A 24,965-nucleotide genomic window follows, 5' to 3' on the forward strand; every position below is an offset into this window, starting at 1 on the left:
GATTAATTTTTATTGCAAACAATCCATATTCGTTATAAAAGAGAAAATAAGAAAAGAAGAAGAAATCTGAAAACGCTCACGATTTCATGCACCTAGGCAACCACTCTCAGTACCTTTTTTGGGTGTAGATCATTTAAACACACATGTAATTATTTTAAACACACATGTAATTATTTCACTTTACAAGAGTGGGATTATAATATCCTTGTTGTTCTAATGTCTTCCTCTATAGAAAGGAAAAACCTGTATTTTAAACACATTAATAAAAATAGTTCTTACGTGCTGACTTTCCTAAGTTAGTATATTTTAATTACTCTCAATGAGAAATCTTGTAAAGCAAACCAGAGTCTATGTCGATGGATGACACATTTTGCTCCCATTTTCAAGGAAACGTATTTAAAAACCAAGAGGGTATTTAACATGGAAAGGCTATAGTGTATGCGTTTGTTTTTAGTGTCGAAGTTCCAAGAATCATGGACCTTACTGCATTTATTTTCATTCAGCTTTGAGGGTCAGGAGGAAAAAAGATTTATGAACTAAGATGTTTAATGATTACAAAAACTGTATCTGTTTGTTCCTAAGAGTGATCTTTTTCACATGCCATAAAGGAGTTCCATCACATTGATAAATTGTTCCCAACCGTTTGAATTAAGGATATAAAGAAATTTGTTCTCATCAGGCCATGAGCTTTCACTGAGTAAAAATACATAGTTCCGATTTTCAATTAATGTAAATATCATCATTCCCTGAATGGCAAGAACCACATCTAGTATAAAACTTCTCTCCTAACTGACACATAAATTCACAGACTCACCTGCTCATCACTTGTGATGATCAAGAAATTGTCCATCTTTCAGAGAGATCTGACCACGGAGGATGGCAGCTTTCTGTTCTCTTGCATTCATATTCGAGGGGAAAAGAGATAAACCTTAGAGGCTTTCTAGAAAGGTTCAAGTTCAGTTCCATCGTTATACCATGGCTTCCCTTTTGAGAAGGGAGACTTAAAGCAGCCACAATTTGATGTCCTCTTAGGGGTGCCATGATTGTCTTTTGCTTATGTGCCTTTAGGTAAAGGAATTCACCTTCACCTCCCCTGACATTGCTGTCTCATTAGGTGGAAGATGTAAGTGACAATGTCTTTGTAGGTAGATCTCACCCAGCCTCAAACCCAGTGGTAGACTCTAATCTACAGGGGGATGTTGGTGATAAGAAAGGATGCAATTCAAAAAATTAAGGGAGAAGATGCAATTCAGAATGCCATTCATACACATTGTGGTTGAAGACAGCTCCAAATTGGCCTTGTCCATTTTGGGTCGACTGTATTTTCTCTGCATTTGATTTCACAGAATTGGAACCTTCTGGGTTGGGTTCTCCTCCCTCTGGTCTTTAACCTAAATTCAATTCCTGCTTCCATCTTCCTTAAACAACTGCCCTTTCCCTTGAGTATTCAGCATTATACTCCTCTTCACTGCATCTTTTGCCGTCATCTAAAGGAAAACAGGAACATCAGAGGCTGTGTTCTGGAAGGACTCAGGAGGAACACAAAATATCTCTTAGACTGGATGTTGAAAAGCCACTGTCCCTAGGGACACTCCCATGCCCCTCCCCATACAACAAATGTGGATGTGTTTGGCCAGCGTTCCATCTGTGATACACTGATTCTGATCTGGGAGTCAAAATAGCTCAGGAGGTTATAAAGAGAGCTCACCCTGAGCAAGAACAGTTCTTATTTTTGGTAGACATATGCAGAAAGCTTGGATTTATGCCCTATTCCTGGAAGCTGTCACTCACCTGGCTAAGTATTTCTTGCCTGCCTAACCAAGTCTGGCTCTAAGGCTACACACCAACCTATCTTTCTCTATCACTCAACATTCTAGGAACATATACCATGTTGTGTCCATTGTTAACTCTTTGTATTATAGGTCAAATGCTAAACAGAATCCATGTCCTACTCCCCAGAGTGTATTTGTTTAGTAGTTGTAGTATTTGCTCAGAAGAAATTTCAAGGCTTAATTAAAGTAGATGAAGAAGTGTGAATGGTGGTTAATGTGACCACCCAACAGTCAAGATTTCATCAAACATGCTTCATACAAATCCAGTTTTGTTGCCTGCTATTGCATAGAGTAGTCTATAATTAGAACTACTGCCTAGCATTAGTGAGTGTAGGGTTGCAGAAGTAGGTAAGTGACAAATACTATCTTTACTCCTTTTTTTTTTTTGCCAGGGCTTATGGTATTCATTCATTCATTCATTCATTCAACAAAACATGTATTGAGCACCTGCTATGTGCTAGGCACTGGTTAGCACTAAGAATTAGCACTGAAAAGACAGACAAATCCCTGCTATCCTGGAGGGGGGTATATGCGTTTGACCATGAAAGCTAGTTATTATATGTAAGAAAAAAGGGGAAGAGGTAAATTTTAGAAAGGAAATCCCTGTCTTTCAGTTTAAAAACTTGCCTTCTGAGACCATGCCCAGGCTTTGGGAGTCCAGTGGTCATTCATTCTATGCAAATGACTCAAACCTCACTCATCTTTTTGAAATACTCTTATTCTATTCTGGTCATTTGAAGGCTAGGATTTAAGAGCTTTTGGTTTCTTATTTTTCTGGCTGTCTCATCCTGTCTTTTAAACCATGACAGAAAAGGATTAATAGCCAGGAGAACAGAGGGCCTGACAACTCAATTCTGTCACCCAAGAGTACGTATTAAGCTGCCACCTGTACATAGCCCTGTGGTAGATGCTCTTGCTAATAGCACGTGTGTGTCTCTTCTCCCTGCAGGACCTTGGCACACACCAAACTCTACAGGAAACTGCAGCTCAAAGGCCCATGGTGAGTGTGGGGTCCGGGTCTTGGACGAAGCTTCAACATGTGAAAAAGAGGTAAATATGGGTCTGAGGTTAATTACATCCCAACGAGCTTGCACTCAGGGATATAGTGCAAGGTGATAAGGTGAAGGTTAATGACACTATTACATACTGAAAAGTCTATGTTGTATCAACAAAGAGATAGACCTTTTTTTTTTTTTTTTTTTAAAAACAATGACATAATTGACCATAACTGCTCCTTGGGTGCACCGAATACAATCATGGAAAGGAGTAAGTATTAGAAGCCATATACACACAAACACCCTTACATCTGTGTACACCCCAAGCACTTTGCCAAGGAGACTCATTCTACTCTCTTTGGATTTTCAAATGACTGTGGCATCAGCTAAAATTGGGAGAACTTAACTTTTGAATATTGCGTGAAACCCATTTGAAGATACCAAAATGCAGCAGCCTAGCCTGGAGAGGGTTTAGGATTTCTTACAGGGAGATTTTAAAGCAAGGTCATAATTTCCGCATCGCAACTAGGAAGGGCTTGACAAGGAGTCAACAGGGCAGGTTTGAAAACGGTGTCCACCTTGGTATGTCCCAGGAGTGGAATGCGTGCTCTGTGAATACTTGCCAAATGAAGCTCTTCAAATGTAAGAAAAATGGGCAAGGCTGCCTTCCATCACCCAAGGGCAGGAGAAGAGTGGACACAGGAACAGTCTTAGTCTCAGCTTTCTTTTCTAAAATGGGGCTGTTGCCTAAATTTTGAGGATTACATGGGACAATAACATGAAAATATTTTTCAATTATGAACATGAGCATGGATGTAAACAACAATTTTTATTAATAGGTTAGCTTTCTGTTTAAATGTTTCAATTTACTAAGGGTAAGAGTGGAAGAAGGCTTTAAAAGGAGATGTTCTTTGTCTGGATACATAATATTTAAAATGCATGTGACTCAGTTCCCTCCTGCAGGTTGTTTAAAATGGAGTTTAAGGAGGACAAAAGCAGAAGAGTTTCAAGGGTCGCCCTTCATGGTGGTTTACCTAGGCCTGAGGGCAGTCTCCAGATGCAGGACTATCTGGGCTAAACCCTGGATAAGTTGCTCACTCTCTCTTGTTCATCCTCCTCCATTCCATGACCTCTAATTTGAGTCCTCTCACTTCTAACAGAGTTCAAATAAACCTATGAAAATCAGGGCAAAAGCCTTTAAGGGACTGGCAAAGAAGCTACCCCTGTGGTTCTGGGTGAGATTTCAGGGGTGAGAGCAGAAGGAAAAATACTCTATCACATTCCATTTATTCTCCCAGCCTCCTGTTATCCATCTTTGAAAAGAGCTGTGAGTTAAACAATGCACACCCAACACTGCCCACCTGAAATCAGTCACCGTGTGACTCCCAGGCTTCTCCAACCACAAATATGCAAGAATAATGTTTCCAGAGTGTCAGTGGATAACATAAGTTCTACTGAGCTCAAAGTTGGAAGGCAAGTAATCAAGGTGTTTACCTGATGAATGAAGAGGGGGGAGAAGGCAGTATCATTTCAAATATATCTAGCATTTTCCCATTAAACCACGAAACCTGCAGGTATTAATCATCAAAATAAATGTGCCCTGCCCTTAGGTGCGTGCAGCCTTGCATGAGAGAAAGCACCAGTACAGAGCTTCATTTCATCAAATTACTGAAGATGAAATGAATTTTGAAACAATATCCCAGGTGAATTAGACATTTAGCTACTTAACAAGACGCTTTGCTAGGACCCTCGTTTATTATTTTGAGACGTTAAGTCAGTTCCTGCTGATAATTCAGTACTGTCCTGTTCACATCTCCATTACTCCACGGGCGGGAGATTCCAGGGCTAATGGCCAGACCCTTTTGTATCTTGAGTTTGGCATTGGAAATGGTTCTGAGAGCATCCCACTGAGCCAAGAGTCAAGTTAGAGATCTCCTGTGCAGAAAAGGGGTGGGCATTCCATTATTCTTCAATACAGCAGAGTAAAATAAGTAGGATTTCATTTAAGCTGGGTTTCTCTTTTAGATTAGGTTAAATGGCCAAGATGCTAAAAGCTTCCTATCGTCCAGGAGTCAAGTGGCTCTGTCTGCTGATTCTGACCATTCTGGCTGTTAGTCATATTCTGAAAAGCTTTTGATAATTGTCTTAACTGTAGGGAGACATCTCATGTGTCTTGCTAAGAACCGGCACATTTTCATATCGAAAAGGTACTGCTGCTCCTTCTATAAGTGTCTTCCTTCCTTCCGGGGTATTTTCAAGGCAAGACTGAGAGTTTTAAACCAAACTGTGATTTTGAGTTTCAAATGTTAGTCCTCAGTTTGGGGAGGAAAAATGTTTAGAGGACAAGTCAGAATATCAATATTTCAAAGTGTACCCTCTAGAAAGATATCTGTTTCAGAAGAAAGTTCTTGAAACAGAGAAAGCTCATTTCCCAGTTTAAAAAAAAAGATACAACTTAGAAAAGGATAAAGCAGTAGTATCACCAAACTTCCCTCCCGCATCTCTGGTCTGACCTTACCCACCAAGGACCACTCTCCTCTCGGATGGAGGCCAGAGGGAGGAGTCCTTCAGCAGCAGAAAATCCCTCTTCCACCCACTGGTTGATGGCTTAAAATTCTACTATTATGATTTAATCCCTTTAGTTTCAGCTTTGATCCCAGTTAAAATGCAAATACCTCTGGGTGGGGTAACATTTTTAAACTGTTATCAGCCCTTTCCAGTCCACTGAGGAGGAAGGAGCTGGGCAAATTTCACTAGGGTTGTGAGGAGAGGTCTGGAGGCCAGAGAACTCTGGAGGAAATGAAGTGTGAACACAGCAGGAGAGCTCCCAGGGGCAAAAGCCAACCAGCCTCGCCCAGCTGCTGAATCAGGACAGGATCTGAAAACAGGACAGCATACATCTATGTAGAAATCCCTCCACCCAAGAATGGGAGAAAAGCATTTGGTGAACAATGGGACAAGCTACCATTATACTTAGAGATCATTCAACTGTTGGGGCTCATTCTATGTTAATGTAATGGCTAATCCTCAGGGTTCAGCTTTTCTGTTCTAACTTTAACTAAAAGGAGAAGTTTAGCCTTGTTAAAGCTATTATCTGTTCCTAAACTGCATAGTATATAAAATGTAAATGTGATCACACCACTCTTAAATTATTATAACAATACGCCATTCTGTTTTCTTCCCCTTGACATTTACAAAATTCATTTGGAAGAGTGGGATCTACCTCACAGAGATTAGTGATAAATCATGTATTTTTAATGAATATCAATAGGAGAAACCCCATGACATAGCCCACCATCTAATTTGATTAAACTGTGCTTAAGGCAACACTACCTCTCTGGCTAGGGAATAGCTCCATAATGACTTTGTGAGCATTATTGCAGGCTGTTTTAATGATTTAATGAACTGCCTCTATATTTAGTTCAATAGCCTTAAAATGATTAGTGTTTAAGAAAAATTAGCTCACTTTGATTTGATTCTATTTGATGGTAAGTTTAAATAACCTAACCCTTCAAAACACAGTGGAAAAAAAAAATCCTAGAATCACAGCCAGCTAACTGCTAGAAAACATTATGCCCATCATTAATAACCGTTCATTTATGTTTAGCTACAGTATCCAGCCTGACATGCTCATCCGAGGAGCTGGGCTGTAGGAACCGGGCTAATGCTGCATTTCATCTTCCCTTTCTACCATGGGGAAGGGGCGGGGGAGGGGTGGAGATGGGCAAAGCATGAAAGAGTCTTCAATTTCATATGTTGGGCTATAAGGAATTTTCTCTAGTTCAGATCCAAAGTGGGTATCTGTCAACACTTGGGAGACGTCCCAGGTTTCTAAAGGAGGAGGAGGGGAAAATTGGTGTGAGGTTTTGAGCCAACCCCTCCCGCTGTGATGTGGGCAGCCAGCATGGTTAGGCCTGAGCAGTGTGGTCAGGAAGCTCCCTGGGACACCCCGATGGGAGTCAGGGAAGCTTTCTGCAAAGAGGACTGAGGCAGATGGCACTTTTTAACAAGGGTAAGTGATCTGAGAGTTGGTGTGACACAATAGGGACCAGAGCCAACTCCTTATTCCGAGGTGAAAAGGGTCATGGCACACAAATAGAAGTCTGCTCTGTCATATCCCCATGGGCCACCACAGCACATCTACACCCCAAAACATGGAAAGTAATTGAAGTATTGGGGAACCAACTACTGCACTTCATCTGAAACATCCAGGCCAGTTGTCTTCTGATGGTGTAGAACAGTGTGAAATCATCTTAGAGAAAAGTCAGAGATTGGAAAGTCCACGATTTGAGAATAATCATAGGGAATATTTATTGAGCACTCACTAAATCCCAGGCTCTCTTTCCTCTTCACATCCTCTCTAAGAGTAAGAAGTGTGATTCTCCCCACTTGCAGCAAAGAAGCCAAAGCAGAGCTAGCAAGCAGCTTGCCCATGGCATGGCCACGCAGCTAAGGGGAAGCAGGGACAGAGTGAGTATTCGGAGTTAGAAACAGAGACAGATTTAAACAAAATGAATGTGAAAAGAGGATTGGTGAATATCCAGTGATTCACCAAATGAGGCCGCTCAACCCAGTCTCCATTACTCAGAGCTGTTGCTGTGCATTCCTGGGCCTTAGGGGCAAGAATATAATCCACTAACCGTCACCACTCCTTGTCCTTAGGAAAGGAGGAGAAATATTTCTCAATGAACCATTGTCATCTTGATGACAAAGCCCTGTATTTCTTGGCACATATTATGTATTCCCAAGACACTTTTCCTCTCTGTCTCTGTTAATGTCCCCCCTTCATCCACACCTCCAGCCTGCCCCTTCCCACATTCAGATATGTGCACACATGCACAGGCATACATTTCAGTCCCGTTGGAAGGCTGTTACTGAGCCCCTAGTGTGGATACCATACTCAAAAATAAATGGAACAGGGCCTTTGCCTAGGGCTCTGGACTTGAGGGAATACACAGTCTCTTGAGGAGAAGAGACTATTTCAAATAATGGTGCACAATATCTCATGATCATAACCTCTTCCTTGGCATAATCCCAGACAACCGGAAGCTTTTTCAGAGTCCTCTTGGCAAAAGTTTCAGTTTCCTTTCTCCCGTCTGGTACGACCCTCCCCCAGGTCTCAGAGGCACCCCTTTTCTTTCCCACCCCTACTCCAATCTTCAATCTTCCTTCTATATCTCTTCACCAAAACCCCTAGCCTTTAATTCTTGACTCATTTTCTCAAGGCCAACAGTTCTGACATGCTCCTTCTGGACTTACATGTAAATAACTGAGAATAACATGCGTCTTCTGATCCAACAGGGGCCATGAGCATCTATCCTGTGCTGTTGAAGAGTATCAGGCCATTTGTGTAGGACACTGCTTGATGGCAGAGTGGTGAATTCTTATATATAGCAGAAAATGTATATGAATGAAGTAAGCCATATGGGAATTGGCAAACCAGAGATTCACATTCCATCCAAAGTGGGCAGCCCCACTCAGCAACAGCCCTTTGTTACCAAGCAGTGATGCCAGGATGACCAGAACACCCAAATTTAAAAACAAAAAAAAAAACAAAAAACAAAAAACAACCCCACAAATAAAGATTTTGTAGGAAGTGTTCTAATTTTTTTTAAGTTAGCTCATTTTCTAAAACGAATGAATACCTTATAGGCCAAACAAGACATACCTGCAGTCTAAATACAGCCCACACCTGCTAGTTTGCAACCTCGGCCCCAAAGTAACACAGCAGCATTGACAGACTAGCTATGTGAGGACCAGCATATGTAGGAATTTTAGCACGGTGGCCGCAGCTCAGCGTGGAAAGATGCTCTCCCTGGATGTTCACCAACCATGCTCCGGACACTAAAATAAGCATATAGCATCAGATGAGACTAACACGTGCCTCTTGGGGTGAACCAAAGACTCTAGATGTTGCTGCTAATAACTTTTCCTGTAAGCCACCCAAATCTCTAACTCTAGATGGAAAAAAAAAAAAAGCTCCCGGCTGTGCATTTGCAATATCCAATCGGAATTTAAAATTACTTGACCTACATTTAGATCTTCTGACTCTGGTTTTGAGTACTGTGTTCTTGAAACAGCTGCTGTGGAGTTGAGGATTCTAACCTTGCTTGTTACTTGCCTCTGCCCTGCCTCTGAGGGCTTCCTGTAATCATAAATCCAGTTGTTTTAATAGAAAACAGCAATTTTCACACAAGACATGTCTCAAAATTTGGGAAGCATTGTAGGAAAATAGGAAACCATGATTTTCTTAAAGTGGGGAATCCCATTAATTTCCCACTTGAAATTCCATCCTTTCCTGGCAAGTGGAATACTTACCCTGAAAACTGGGATAAAGAGATAGATCAGTGGGTTTGGACTCGAAAGGGAAAATCTCAACAGGTTTCCTGTATGTGCAAAGCCACTTGAAATTGAGTATGTGTCAACACAGATTTAATTAACTCCTAGCCAGGACATATTGGAAATGATCCCAGAAAGTTGGGACAAAAGAGAAGGTGTTAATTTCTCAGCAGGAGAAAAAGTGCCTTTTAACTGCATTGGATTATGGCTCAGGACTGGGTAAATTTTCAGATGATCCATTTCAGGTGGACTGAAAACAGGTGGCAATAAAAAATCAGCAAGTCAGTCCCTGCCAATAAGTCTGGAAGACAGGACGGAGCCCAGTGATCAACACCACGAACGTTATTCAGTTATCCCATGTACAAGTAGTCCCAGATTCCCTGATTCCAGAAGGGATGGCAATGCGGTATCCTCAAAAACTTAAAATCAGGTTCCTCTGCAAGAGTTAAAATAATTTTTTTAAGTTGCACTTATTGGTATGATTATCCATTTTTGGAAGAAAGCCAAGAGGTTGAGAAGTTTGGGACTCTCAAACCCCAACTGATAATTGATATGGACTGAATGTTTGTGCCACCCCTACTCCCTGCCAGATTTCATATATTGAAGCCCTAACTTCCCAATGTGATGGTATTAGGAGGTGGGGTCTTTGGAAGGTAAATAGGTTTAGATGAGGTTCTGAGAGGGGAGCCTTCCTGGAGGGATTAGTGTCCTTAGAAGAAGAGAAAGAAACCCCAGAGTTCTCTCCTTCTCTACTATGTTGAGGATACAGCAGGGAGACTCTCAGCACCCTGGGAGGGGCTCTCACTGGGAATCAAATTGGCACCTTGATTTTGAAGTCCCAGGCTCATAAGCTATGAGAAATAAATTTCTGTTAAGCTACCCAGTCTAGAATATTTTGTTGTAGCAGCCTGAGTTGACTAAGGCACTTGGGGAAGCAGAATTTAATACAATTGTGATTTAATAAGGAGACACAAAAATCAATGGTATTATACATAGTTAGGAGAAAGCCTGGAACTTAGAAAGAGAAGTCTTTGGAGGGGGAAATTAACCCTGTTTATTCATTGGTGTTCAGGCGGGAGAGTCACTAAGACCAGGGAATGTGAACTTCCTGTTCCCTGGAGAAGTGGACTCTGGGGCAGAGGTAACTCATGAAGCCACACAGTGGGCAAGACTGAATATTCCCCCAAAGCAGTCCACTTTTCTACACCATCATTCCAAACTCACCAAACAACCCTTTCAAGACAATTCAGGCCTCCCAAGCACAGATGCCAGGAAGGAGCTAGGCAGGAAGCTCTAGCATTTCAGTCATTAAAAAGCAGTTCTTTAACTATTGAGAAGATGTCTGACTGCTATACATCAGTCTCCTGTGAGCTTTTTTGATGTGAGTCTGCCTCCCCAAGTCCGATTAGCTTCTGATAATAATACAGTGAAGAGCCAGGCCCAAGACAACAGTACATTTACCAACAAATTATCTTTTGGTTGAATAGCAACTCTGACTCCCCCTTACCCCCTTTTGTACCTAAATTGTTTTCCACATGCCCAGCCCCACTCTAGATGCCCAGAGGTTATAAAGTATTGTCCTTGGTGTCTTGTACCTGCCAATCTACTTGGGAAAATTAAATTGGACCCACAAAACAATGAGAGAACAATATACAATAGCAGGTGATCAAGTGTCTGTATGGCTCATCAGATACCATTAAAGCTAAAAGAAGAGCACAACCCTTGGGGATTAGTATTATGACACTAGTAATCATAATATGTTTGATTTTATCACACTTCATCATCAATCAAGCAATTACACATATTTTATCTAATTTAACCCTCTGGCTGACTAGTGGAAGCAAGTGCTCTCACCTCTCAGTAAAGATGAAAAACCTGAAGCCCAGAGAGCCCGTTAGTTGGTTCAAGTCTTAGGTCTAGGCAGAAGCTGAGCCCAGTCTCAAGTCCAGGTCTTCTGATTCCAAGGTCAGTGTCCTTCTTTTTTTTTTTCCTTCAGATTTTTATTATTTATTTGATACAGAGAGACACAGTGGGAGAGGGAACACAAGCAGAGGGAGTGGGAGAGGGAGAAGAAGTCTCCCTGCTGAGCAAGGAGCCTGACGCAGGACTCGATCCCAGGACCCTAGGATCAAGACCTGAGCCAAAGGCAGACAGACACTTACCAACTGAGTTGCCCGGGTGTCCTGGTCAGTTCTCCTTCTGCAATATCCAGCTGAAAACAGAAAAAGAAGTGAGGTGAATCCTGAGGACTTTTAGCAGGAGGAGAAAAAGACACAAGCGGGTTCTGTTATGCAGGGAAGGCTTCCTGAAGGAGACAAGATTTGGGGGAGAACCTATAGGATGGATGGGCGTTAGAAAAAGGGAAGAAGAGGTCTTAGGCACAAGGTCAGGCCTTCCTCCCTAAAATGACCTGAAGTGCCCTCAACTCCTGCCTTTACAATTCAAGACAAAAACAACAGTCTGTGCCATCAATAGATCCAGGTTTTGTGGAGTCTGAAATTTGTAATATTGAAGAAAAAAACAATACAAATTACAAATATAAAAATGCTCCCTCTAGGACAGGCCCCTAAAAATCTTTAGCATCACATAAACCCACCTCTGGTCAATCACTGACATTCATAAGGCCCAGACTCTTTTCAGGAACCGTCTGCCGATCCTTCTACAAAGCTGTGAAAGTCTCCTGTCCTCCCCAGAATCCAACTTACAGAAAAGGCCTGTATTGTTTAGGATTTGGTTCAGTTGCAAGTAGTGACAACCACCACCACCACCACCACCACCATACCACCAAACCAGTGGCATAAATGAAAGAAAAGGTTACTTCTCCCCATATAAATGTGGACAGTTTGGTTTACATGGCAACTTAATGGTCATCCAGGACACAAGCTCCTTCTATCTTGTTGCATACTTAATGTATGGTTTCTACCTCACAGCCCAAGATGGCTGCCTGAGTCCAATAATCACCTATAGCCAACATAAAGGATCAACTTCTGGAGGACATGCATATTTTTCTCTTTAAGGATAGTGCTTAGGGGTTGCACATATCTCTTAAGCTTGCATCCCATTGGTTAGAATTTAGTCACATGGCCATACCAAGAACTATGGTCTCTATTCTGGATGACCATGCAAACAACTAAATGTGAAGGGTTCTGTTGCTAAGGAAAGAGAAGAAGTGTATAGTAAGACTCAATTAGCCACAGAACTCAAGTTCCTTTAAGGAAGACTGTAGAGCTCCCAGTGAGGTCACTAAGAATGAACATGATAGTCATTACTCTACCACTTGGAAGCAAGATCACACCCAGGCAAGAAATGGTCCATTTCATGCAACCTGCTTCAGGCCCTAATGAAAATCACTGGAGAGGAAAGCTAAACGTGTGCGGCTTTCACGACCATTAGTAACCTTAAGCCCTTGAAGGAGCTAACTCAAGTCTTTCCAGCAAACCTGGGTTCAATGCCTAGCTCCATCAGTTACCAGATGTGTGATGCTAAGGTTACTTATGGTTGCAAATGATGGAAATTCAACTCAAATTAGCTTAAATTACATATGGAATTTACTGCTTTGCCCCAACCCAGAAGTTTAAGATGCCGACTAGCTTCAAGAATGACTGCATATAATCATGTGACGATGTTTCAGTCTTTGACTCTGCTTCCCTCCAGAGCTGGCATCTTTCCCAGGTGGATTGTATCATCAGGAGCAGCAAGTTTACCAGCAAGTTTACTCCCCATTGAAGGAGAGTCCTTTTTCTGATTCTCTTAACCAGAGATCCAGAGTTAGCTCTAATTGGTCCAGCATAGGAGATCTACACTTGTCCGAGCCCATCACAGTGTCTCTAACTGGCCAGGGAGCTGGGTGGGTCTGGTATCACCTGAATCACAAGGGCTGAGAGTGAGGGAGGAGTGGTTTCCCAGAGGAAACTGGGAGTGCTATTAGCAGAAAAGGGAGAAATTATGCTGGTCAGGCAGAGGCAACAGAAGCTTGGGGTTTTTTTCATCTCTTAGTATAACACTAACCAGATATGATAATTATAAGAATTAAATGAGATAACATGTATAAATGAATTTAGTATAATGCCAGGCATAGCAGGAGCCTCATAGATATATTTATCATAAATATATCTATCATAAAGAAATAGGGTCAGGAGCCAGGACAGAAACTTCAGAGCAGAAAGCCAGCAAAGGTGGTGTTGGCTGGGGACAGACGGAATTGTGTGGCAGGCCAGAGGAGAGAAGTCCCATGATAAGAGTATGGGTGTTCCCAGGAGTGCACCAGCAACCAGAAGCAGGCCAAGCAGCTTCAGCAGATCAGGGATCAGACCTGGAGCTGAGACAGCTGTGGTAGAAGGGGCAAGGACCAGATATCAGGCAGGGCCCTGGAAGGAATCAGAAGCCACTTAGAAAGCTTTGACTGAAGCATTGAATGAAGGGCCTCTTTAGGGAGGCATAGTCAGAGTTAAGTGAACCTTAATGAGTGTGAAGGCCCCAGATTGCAGCCAAGAGGGTGGCATTTTCCATCCTCCCTCAAGGGGCCAGGGGAGGAATTGCTGAATGCCAGTGAGAACTGGAGGAGGGGGCCCCCAGGCTGGAGCTAACTTCACAGAGTGATACAACCCCTACTCGAACCAGAGCGCTCTCCTCCAGCTTTCTGTCTGCCTGCCCATGACTCCTCTTGGCCAAGCCAGAGCACAATGAAACTAGGGTAATCAACCTGCCAAGGTTGCCTTTCAAGGACATAGATAAAGGCGGAGATCTGGAGGAAAGAATTAAATATCTAGTACAGGGTAGGGGTGGGGGCAGTGAAATAGATGAAGGGAGTTAAGAGTAAACTTATTTTGATGAGCACTGAGTAATACATGGAACTGCTGAAACACTATATTGTATACCTGAAATGAATGTAACACTATATGTTAACTACACTGAAATTTTTTCAAAAAGTTTATTTTCATTTGTAATATATAGAATTTCTAATATCAGATCAGAAAATGTGTGTGCACTTATAAGTTATAATGGATAAATATATTTCAACCTACACTAAAACATATTTTGTCACCAAAGTAGACAGTGTCTAGTATATAATATTTAATATATTTGTGTACAAAGTATGTTTCTTTCACTTATCAACTTAAATAAAACTAATGCTAATTTGGTTTAAAAAAAAAAGAGGACACTTGAGTGGCTCAATCAGTTATGCATCTTCTTTCAGCTCAGGTCATGATCCCAAGGTCCTGGAATCAAGTCCCACATTGGGTTTTCTGCTCAGTGGGGAGACTACTTCTCCCTCTCCCTCTGCCTGCCACTCTACCTACTTGTTCTTTCTCTCTCACTCTTTCTCTCTGTATCAAATAAATAAAAATAAAGAATCTTTAAAGAAAAAAAAAAAAGACTATCTAGTCCAGCCACATCAATGGCTTCTAGAAGGGACCCTAATCCATGAAATCTGCTGCCCCTGACCCAAAGCTACAGGGAAAAAAGTGATGTTGACTTTTCCTCCTACTCATGATATCCCAGCACTGAAAGAATGACATGAACTCCAGAAGGTCAAAAAGGCTTGGAGCTCCAGGGACTCTGGGCAACCCAATTTCTCATGGGCAGGAAACTGTCCCCTCATCCCAGCCTTACCAAGACCATTACCTCATAGGCCCTTCCCCAAGGTTTGAGCCAATGAGATGGTGATTGGCATCAGAGTTGGGGGTAGCCTCGATCTGCAGGGAGCTGGGCTAGTTTATGCCTTATTCCTGGAAAGACCCCCTAAAGACCTGCACACCCATGGATCCATGATCTCTTATAACTATCTCCAATCTCCTATGCCTAGTCTGCACAACTGGGCTTCCCTTCCACTCTCCGTGTGTCTCCTAGCTCCTGGCATACTTGGGACACAACCCAAACTCTAGCCAGTTTGGCCTGACACTCTGAAGGCTATTTTCCCAGCATGGTCCTGGTCCAGTATACAATGGTGCTTACTAAATGTTTTTCGAGAAGGTCTATAGTGGTTCAGAGTACAAATCCTGAAGCCAGTGGCTCCACCACTTACTGTGTGCCTTTGTGTAAGTTACTTGACATCTCTTTTCCCTGTTTCCTTTTCCATAAAATAGGGACAATAATAGTACCCACTTCATAAAGTTGTTGTGATAATTAACTAATTAATAGCTCTAAAGTGCTTAGAACGTGTCTGACACATAGTCCGAAACTAATGACTTTTACCTAGTATTACTACATTTTGAATGAATGAAAGTTGAGCTGGTTGTGGCAGAAACAAGGGCTGAATTCAGAAAGCTGGTCTTGAATTATTAAACTCCTTCTCTATGGGTGGGAAAAAATGGCCAATATATATTCTCAATTATATTCTACTTGGGTTTGGGGGTATCTCCCTGCAAGGTTCCATCCTTGATGATGTAAAGCCATGCTTCATGTGCTTTTGTGATTATGTTCATTAACAGGATGAGAAGTGAGTTATTTTTGGTGTGTCTGGAGACAAATCAGAAAGTCCATAAGAACTAAATTAATCTTTCAAAAGTATCTATTGGTGATCACTGTGTGTTTACACAGACTCTTTGAACATGATGAAGGCATCGTATGTGCTGCACGCTCTGCTGAAACCAGCTTTCTGGAGGCTGAGAAATGTTTAGAGAACTTGTCGAAATAGCTCTTTAAAGCCAGCTTAATAAGCAATGCCCTCCCTGTCCCTCTTTCCAGGCTCTACTGTCACTGACAGTCCCACATGGATGGCGCAGCCCTAGATGGCAGTCAAGGAAGCCAAGGATAGGAGAAATTGAGCCACCCTTACCATGACTTAATATGTAAAGCAAAAATGAAACCAATCCACTCTCCTTCAGATCATAGTGAAATTTGGTAATTAAACTTAATTTATATAAAGAATTCAACATCTAGAGCCCCACCATCTCCTTTTGACTTTAAAAGATAAAACAACAAAGATTCATTTAACGTTATGAGTATGCTTTCCCAGTTCCTCTCTTGTCACTTCCCGTTTCCACGTTCAGACCTTTTAACCATCAGCAAGTAGGGTGGGGTTTCTCCACATCACCTTATGAGGGTCTTTCCTACCATTTCCCTGCCTGGAGATCTCTGACACCAGAGCTGAAGCCCAGAGCCCCTCCTCATATTGTCTATCGAATGAGAGGACGAAAGTTGCGTTCTAGAAGTGTTGGAAGGAATCTTACATGTCAGCTAGAATCATCACTTCAACTCACTTGTTAAGGAAGCTGTAGTCCAGGGAGGAGACAGGACTTATACAATGGCTGTTTTAGATCCAAAAATGCAATTTAGATCTCAAAACTTTCATGTATGTTTGTATACATTTATTCCACAACTGGGATATTTGATGAATATTTTTGTATATCTGTGACCTGTTGAGCAGTATGTAAATAAGACAGAGCCCTCCCCTCAGAGTTTTTATTCTCTCAGGGCACATAGGCCATAAGTGGACCATTTTCACAAAGATTTACAGCCCAGCGCTCTGCCCCTAAATCTCACAGCTGGTATTTGGACAACAAATTTGACTCTTCTCATCTATAGAAAATGGTACATCTGCAGTTGTGTACACCACTTACAGCTATTCTGACAAGAATGACAATAGCACCACCACTCACTTTAATCCATCTGATCTGTGATGACAAAAACAAAAATGAAAATTCACATACCTAAACAACATCTGTCCCCCGAAAGTTTGTGTGAGTAAAGAAAGAACGCAGCCTTAGGGACCAGAAAGACCTGGATTTGAAACTCTGATCTATTGTTAATACCTCATGGCTGTGGGGTACCTGGGTGGCTCAGTCAGTTAAGCATCTGCCTTCAGCTCAGGTCATGAACCCAGGGTCCTGGGATTGAGCCCACATCTGGCTCCCTGCTTGATGGGCAACCCGCTTCTCCCTCTCCACCACTTGTGCTTCCTTGTGAGTGCTCTCTCTCTCTCTTTAAAATAAGATATTAAAAAAAAAAATACCTAATGGCTGTGTAATGCTGTGTAAGAGACTTTGCCTTTCTAGCCTCAGTCATCCATAAAAAATATCCTCATCTATAAAAAGGAGCTGATAATGCTACTTCATAGCGTTATCTAGGATTAAATGAGATAATGGATGCAATGCACTCAACATGGTGCCTGACACACCACAGAGCTCAAAAAGCATCAGTAGCTTTTCTTTCTCTGCCAGTCCCTTTTCCATAGTTAGCACTGGCAGTTCCATGACTGGTATCTTTGAAGAAATCATGGTATTTAGGAGACTTAGTAAAATAAGACATCTAAGGGGAGGATCTGATCACAAGGAAAAGCTCAGAACACTTTTCCTTTTGTTTCCTGGAGTTTTGTTTTTGTTTTTGTTTTTCATGAAAGCTACTTTCTTTGCACATTTATCAATAAGCGCTAGAGTCTGCCCTCTAGTGGTTGTGGCGCACAGTGCCAGTTTTGCTAATGACAATTCAGACCCCCCCAATTTACCCCCATCCGATTAACCTTCACTGGTGCTTCTTGGCCTAGTCATAACAGATTTTTATCTCTACAGAAAAATTAAACAGGAACAGATGTGACTAAAGTTAATAAGGTTGATTCTTCAACATAGAGGTTAATCCTAGCCGCACATTCAAATCACACACACACAAATACAAAATCAATCCCTGGACCCTACTCCAGCGGAATTTGAACCTTTGGGGAAAGGTTTTTAAAACTCCCCAGGTGATTCTGATGTGTAGCCAGGATTCAGAATCAGAACTTTCAAAACTCTATTAGAACTTGACAAATGACAGCAAAGACTATGCCCCAGATGCCAGCCCTCCCAGAAACTCTCCACACTGTCCTTGCTGAAACTGGTTTTGGTCTCCTCTTGGGGAGTTGCTTTCAGACCGCATGGCATATATTTTGGAATGATCTCAGTACTGGCAAATTTTTGTCTTTTGACAGTGAATTTGAGTTTGAATAAAAATCCTAAAGTGATTCTAAAATCAAGCCAGCTGAATATGCAGGGCCATTTTGCAAGATAAGCTGGGTAAGACCATTTTTGGTCAAAAACAACATATGGCCGAGGGGATGGATTTATCTCATGTGCCTCAAAACCGACACAGTGGCAATTCTAAAAGAGGGCCCCAACATTTTTATTAGTAACAGCTGTATTGGAGTCTGTGCACTGCTCCCCAAAGTACTGTCTTTAAAAACAATGTTCACCTGGACATGTGAGGTCTGGAGGAACTATTAAAAATCTGCCTCATTCCTTAAGGGCCAAACTTACATTCAGAACTGGAAGCGGGGAAAACTGGAGGAAGGGTCAGAACAGGACAGCCCCTGGGTTTTATGGAACTCTGGTCATTATCCAAAACTGCCAGAATCCAATTTACCACATTGGAGAAGGACCTGCTGTAGGCTGGCAGAGCAGTGGCCTGCATGGGGAGCTACTGGGGGGGTCTCTGTCCAGGAGCACGAAGACTTGGTTTCTTGGGAACCTCGGTGGCTAAGCGAGATGACTAAATACTGCATTGTGATTTTTGTTGGCCCTCTAAGCCCTCATAATGAAATTCTCTAACGCTGTATCAGATAAATCCAAACTGGTGAGAACACAAGACACCGGTAAGCCCTTATCATCCATCGTAAATCAATTGGACTTTATTTCCAACTCCAATATTTTGTAGTAATTTTCTATCCCAAGAGAGATTTTATTCCTGTCTCCCACCTTCTCAATCTAATGTGATCAGTAACTACTGGGCCCTCCTGCCGCAGTCTCCTGTCTCTACGAAGACATTTCCCAATGTGTATTCCAAGGAACTGTGATTTTGAAGCACCAAATCGCTTACTCCTTTATTCCATAAGGATTTATTGAGCACGTCATGTGTTCCAGGCAGGCGCAGATTTAGGTTCTGTGGGACCAGAAGCCACACAATCACGGAGGTCCCTTCTAATGAAAGAACACAGAATTGTAAATACAAAAGTAGGTCCTGGGCCTTGGAAGGGACATCCCAGAGCTTAAACTCTATTACTTCATGGTGCCTTTGTGAACTATTCCAGGATGTGGGGTTACAATCATGAATAAAAGACCTGCCCATGTGGAGCTCATATTCTAAAAAGATAGAAATAGAAAACGGGAGATTAATTGAATATAGAGGAGAAAAAAAAAAAATCCGTGGATATAGGTTTGGGAACTAAGGAACCAAACAAAATTAAGCCGATTTCTTCATTTAAGGGCTTCTCAGGGCCGTTAGAAGGCTGATGTGCCCCATGACCTTTCAAGAGAGGAACTGTGTTTGCATCATTCCCCAGCATTATTTATCAGAGAATCCTTCTTTTGTGAGACATCCCTGGAGACTAAATTCTGTAAACCCACTTTGGAGGAATCCCGCTCCGTTATGTACTGGAAGCTCAGCACATGACATCATCCGTCTTTTGTCGGCCGTGAAACTGGGTCCCCTTTTTGTTTGGGGAAAGCATTTGGTTCTTGCGCTAATGAAATAATTTAAATCATTTCTCATTATTGTGGTTTTCTAACTCCCCCTCTGCTGTTTTAGGCATTTGGAACACTCGTCTGGATCCAACATTTCAGACTATAAATCTCAGAATGCACGTTTCAAAACTTTTCCAATCAGGCCTCAGATTTTTACATAGCATGGGTTCCGCTTAAGGTAACGTGAATTCACCTTATGAGGGATTCTCAAATTTAGAAATGCAAAATACCAGGACGCCTCGTGGCTTTGAAATCATCTGTTATCCTGAAGAATCACAGAAGAGTCAACATTTGGGGTCATAAATCTGCCTTCGCACCTCCCTCCAACCAGGGCGAGAAGGCTCTTGTGTGAGGCCTTGCTTTCCAGTGGTAAGAATTATATTTGTCTCGGGTGCTGGTTCCAGAGACATCTGTGATGGCAGCCCATCCAGCTCTGTTCTCAGGGAGCTAACTTTAGCAGCAGATTCTGCATCTGCTGGCGGAGTTTGACACAGCATATGTTTTCCAAAGCAGCCCTTCCCAATAGCTGACTCCCTTCTCATGTGAGGACATTTAATATATCCTGAGAACTAATCAGCTCCCCCCACTTCCCAAACGTTTAAGCTATTTTTAATTTCATCCAATTTAACAAGCAGTCATGTCTGGAGCCCATCTTTTGATTTCAAAATAAATAAAAAAGAGTTTCTCTGACTCACAATAGATTTCACCTCTGGGAAGGCTAGCAAATTTATCCACACCTTTCTCCAAATAAAGTCCTTCTCTCCCATGCTTCCTGACATCCTTGTTAACCCTTTAAACTATCCAAGAGATTAAATACAAGTGAACCACCATTGTGGTGGTTTTAAAATATGTCTACGATTTCTTCAATTCTTCTCTTTTCAAAAGGTGGAGCTTAATACCCCTCTCCTTGTGTGTGGTCTGGACTTAGTAACACACACTTCTTACAAAGGGAAGTGGGTGACTTCCAAGTCTGCAGGATCAAAGGCACTGTGGCCTTCTTCTTGGATCACTCACTCTGAGGAAAACCAGCTGCCATCACGACACCATTCAGGCAGATCTATGGAGAGATTCTCATGTTGAGGAACTCAGACATCCTACCAATAGCTAGCCAGGATTTGGCCCTGACATTTTGAGGGAACCATCTTCAAAGTGGATCCTTCTGCCCATTGAGGCATCAGAAGACTGCAGCCTCAGCCAACTCCTTGATTTGCATCCATAAGAGTCTCTGAGAAAGAATCACCCAACTGAGCCACTCCCAGGTTTGTGACCTACTAAGTGAGATATGTATTATTGTTTTAAGCCATTAAGATTTGGGATAATTTGTTACAATGCAATAGATTACTAATACAACCATCTTATGAGTTCTTATATGATATCCTGACTGCACTCCCTGAGGTTCTTATCTGTTTTTCTGAAACAGTTGGGCTGGATTGGCTGGTAACAAGTAATGGGAAGTTTGTCCATGGCCTTGACCCTGTGAGTAAAATTCAGTTCTACTGTATTTAATAGAGCTAGCTTCTATTGGCCCCAAGGCCCACTTTCAAAATTCTCAATTTCCTAGGGGGATGGGGAAAAGCCCACAACACTCCCAACTCAATCCTGTCTGTTTCCCACATGCCAGACAACTGCCACTGTGTATCTCTGAGGCTCATCTTCTGAGGCCACCATTGTCCACCTCTTGGATACTGACTGAATCACACTCCGTGGGGTCCTGGTATTGTCACTGTATACTGGGCTATCTAACAGCGGTCCTCCCCTCCATTAGGATCTCTTAGATGTATCCCAAAGCAGAATCAGAGCTACTTGAACTATACACACAGCCGTCCCTCTGCAGGGAGACTGCCACCACTGGGGTGTTGCGTGCAGGTAGCAGCCAGACCACCAGAGAAGATCCCCCACAGCCCTGTTGTTGAATTTAGTGAATCACATGTAATACTTGTTCTTCAGAGTAAATTCTCCCCCAGACCCAGTAGGCCCCTCCTTGCATTTTTTGTTCTAAGACTTTATTTTTTTAGAACAGTTTTGGGTTCATAGCAAAATTGAGGGGAAAGTATAGAGATTTCCCACATACCTCTCCCTCACACATGCATGGCCTCCCCGCAGTGTCAACACCTCCCACCAGAATGGTACATTTGTTACAACCGATAGACCTACACTGACACATCATTATCACCCACGCCCAGAGTTTACTTTAGGGTTTGTTCTTGGTGCCATATATTCTATGGGTATGGACAGATGTATAATGACGTGTATGTATCATAATGGTATCATACAGCGTATTTTCACTGCCCTTAAAATCCTGTGTGCATCTCCTATTCATCCCTCCCCCTACCCCAACTCGTGGTAACCACTGATCTTTTTATTGTCTTCGTGGTTTTTCCAGAATGTTCCACAGTCAGAATCATACATAGGTAGCCTTTTCAGTGTGACTTCTTTCACTTAGTAACATGCATTTAAGGTTCTTCCATGTCTTTTCAGGCCTTGATAGTTCATTTCATTTTAGTGCTGAAAAATGTTTCACTGCCTGGATAAACCACGGTTTGTTTATCCATTCATCTACTGAAGGGCATCATAGTTGATTCTAGGTTTGGGTAATTATGAATAAAGCTGCTATCAACATACATGTGCAGGTTTTTGTGTGGAAATAAGTTTTCAACTCCTTTGGGTAAATACCAAGGAACATGATTGCTAGATCATATGGTAAGAGTATGTTTAGTTTGTAAGAAATGCCAAACTGTCTTCCAAAGTGGCTGTGCTGTTTTGTACTCCCACCAGCAGCGTTCGAGGATTCCCGTTGCTCCGTATCCCCGCCAGCAATTGGTGTTACCGGTGTTCCAGATTTGGGCCCTTCTGATAGATGTGTGGAGATATCTCATTGTCGTTTTAATAGATGTGTGGAGATATCTCATTGTCGTTTTAATTTGCACTTCCTTGATGACCGGATGTGGAGCTTCTTTTCATATGCTTATTTGCTCTCTGTGTTATCTTGTTGGTGAGGTGTCTGTTAAGGTCTTTGCCTCTACTTTTAGTTGAGTTGTTTGTTTTCCTCCTGTTGAGTTTTAAGAGTTCTTTGCATGTTTTAGATACCAGTCCTTTACAACCTCCTTGCACCTTTAGTAACCATGATCATCAGCAAACACCAATAAGTCCATCAAACATTCTTACACAAATATAAATCCTAGTCACTTACCGTAAGAAGCTCTTTGGTCCCCATAACAATGAAATAACACATGAGGAAACTTGCAGTTTCTCCTCTCCATCGTCGTATTTATTTATTTATTCATTTATTTTTTAAAGATTTTATTTATTCGACAGAGCGAGTGAGAGAGAGCACAAGCAACGGGAATGGCAGGAAGAGGGAGAAGCAGACTCTCCCTGAGCAAGGAGCCTGATGTGGGGCTCAATCCCGGGACTCTGGGACCATGACCTGAGCCAAGGGCAGATGTTCAACCAATTGAGCTAACCAGGTGTCCCTTCATAGCCCTATTTAAAACAACAACAACAACACTGCTAAAACAAGTATATGTGTATATGTTGGTGGGGGAAGGGAGGTTGCAAAGCAGTGATTGGCCTCCCCATGGTTTCTTTCTGGAAAGAATGACAACTATATTTATAAATCACCAAAACCTCAGTTTATTTTAATTTCCCCCCAAATACATTGTGCAGCACACTAGTTCTGCAGAGTGTTGGGGGTGGGGTGGGTGGGATTCTGTAGTAATCTTTGGGAAATGCTAGAGTGAAGGTGCTTCTCTACAGTTGGACTCCCTCAAGCTAATTTTCATTGTGAGGCACTAAAATAAGGGTTCAGGTTAGGTGTGCTATGTTTTCCAAAGTCACTTCACCACAGAGCATCTCATGCAACTAGTTTTATATATAACACATTCTGTAAAATGCTGGGTGAGACCCAGCCCCAAAGAAAATAGAATGTGGCAAAAACCTTTAATGTGTCACCTGCCCCAGGCTCAGTCCCATCACCCAAGCTTTGATTTGCTTCCAATAAGTTTTGTCTTTTTTTTTTTTTTAAAGATTTTATTTATTTATTTATTTATTTATTTGAGAGAGTGAGAGCATGCGTGAGGGTGGAAGGACAGAGGGAAAGGAAGAAGACGGGGCTCAATCCCAGGACCCTGAGATCATGACCTAAGCCAAAGACACATACTTAACTGACTGAGCCACCCGGGTGCCCCAGCTCCCAATACATCTAAAGACTGTGAGGGGAAGATTGTTCCTTAAAGACATACATCTGAGGTCCAAAGACTCTTTAAACCAAAATAAAGGATGAAAGGAATATGAAGACAGAAGGAATACGAGGGTGCTCCATAGTTATTTGTTGTTAGGTAAAATCCAGATTTGTTCTCAGCCATTAAGCTAGAAAAACCAAGATCTCCCACCTCAAACCCTAACTGGAAGCTGGGGATGCCAAGGCAGAGAACTATCCTAGCCAAGGCCTAGACCCCATCCCTCCCTTTCAAAAACACCTCCATAAAGAAGGTAGGAGATGGGGGAGGGAGGGAGAGAAAAAAAAACTTCATTCTTTCAACATTGACCCATTTTGTTCAGGTCTAACAACTCAAAAGCCGCAGAGTCATTGAAACATGGATTGTAAAACTATAACACTCCTCAATTACTTCTTGTTGGCCAGACAAGCAAACCTATTATTTGACAATGCTTCATGCTCCAAGATAGTAAACTTTATCATACAGAGGTCATGAGAAAAAGACCACAGGTACAGTTTGCTAACCTCCACTAGATAATTTTTCACAGTTATCATCCAAGCACTGTAAAAGCACAAAAGATATGTTATCTTCGGGCTCAGTTTATTATAACGTGTGGGTGAAACTCCCTATAAAACCACTTACTAGGTAACTGTTGCACGTTCTCCTGCACAGAAAGTCAAATCAGTAAAACATCTTTTTGACAGTGTCTTTTTAAGTGTCAGGAATAAAAGGACGTGCTCTTAAAGGAGAGGTAGCGCACTATTTATCATCCCCCTCACTTTCCCACACGTACACACACAGATCCCCATCGCCTCTCTGCATGCCAGAGACACTCAAAGGAATCCTTCTCAGTAGTCTCGTTTCTTTTACAGCTGAGTATTTCACGGCAGAATTGTTCGTGGATAAAGCTGCAAGTAACATTAACTCAAGATACTATAGGTGCCAGCATTTCAAGTACTAGTCATGGCATTTTTTTCTCCTAGAGTCATAATGTTGAGTAAGACCCAGGAAACACAAAATAAAAGGATGATGGATTCCCTCCGCAAATGTTCTCAAGAGTCTCAGATTTAACATCAGAGCCTAAGAGAGGTTGTCTAACTATCACTTGAGACTTGGATTCCTAAAAAGAAATCCATTCTTTTTAAGAAG

General features: G+C 42.0%; 1 long non-coding RNA gene across 2 annotated transcripts in view; it reads left to right on the forward strand.

The window, feature by feature from the left end:
- The window catches only part of LOC116595621, a 42,065-nt gene extending 25,103 nt beyond the window's left edge, over nt 1-16,962 (forward strand). The window contains exons 5-6 of one of the 2 annotated variants that reach the window (XR_004287776.1): nt 2,782-2,832; nt 15,854-16,962. This is a non-coding gene — a long non-coding RNA (uncharacterized LOC116595621). Of the gene's footprint in view, nt 1-2,781; nt 2,833-4,125; nt 4,297-15,853 lie in introns of those variants that run through there. The other variant, XR_004287777.1, reaches the window with a different exon arrangement.
- Nucleotides 16,963-24,965: the final 8,003 nt, after the last annotated feature.

Source organism: Mustela erminea, chromosome 7, assembly GCF_009829155.1.
Source record: "Mustela erminea isolate mMusErm1 chromosome 7, mMusErm1.Pri, whole genome shotgun sequence".
NCBI classification, from domain to species: Eukaryota; Metazoa; Chordata; class Mammalia; order Carnivora; family Mustelidae; genus Mustela; species Mustela erminea.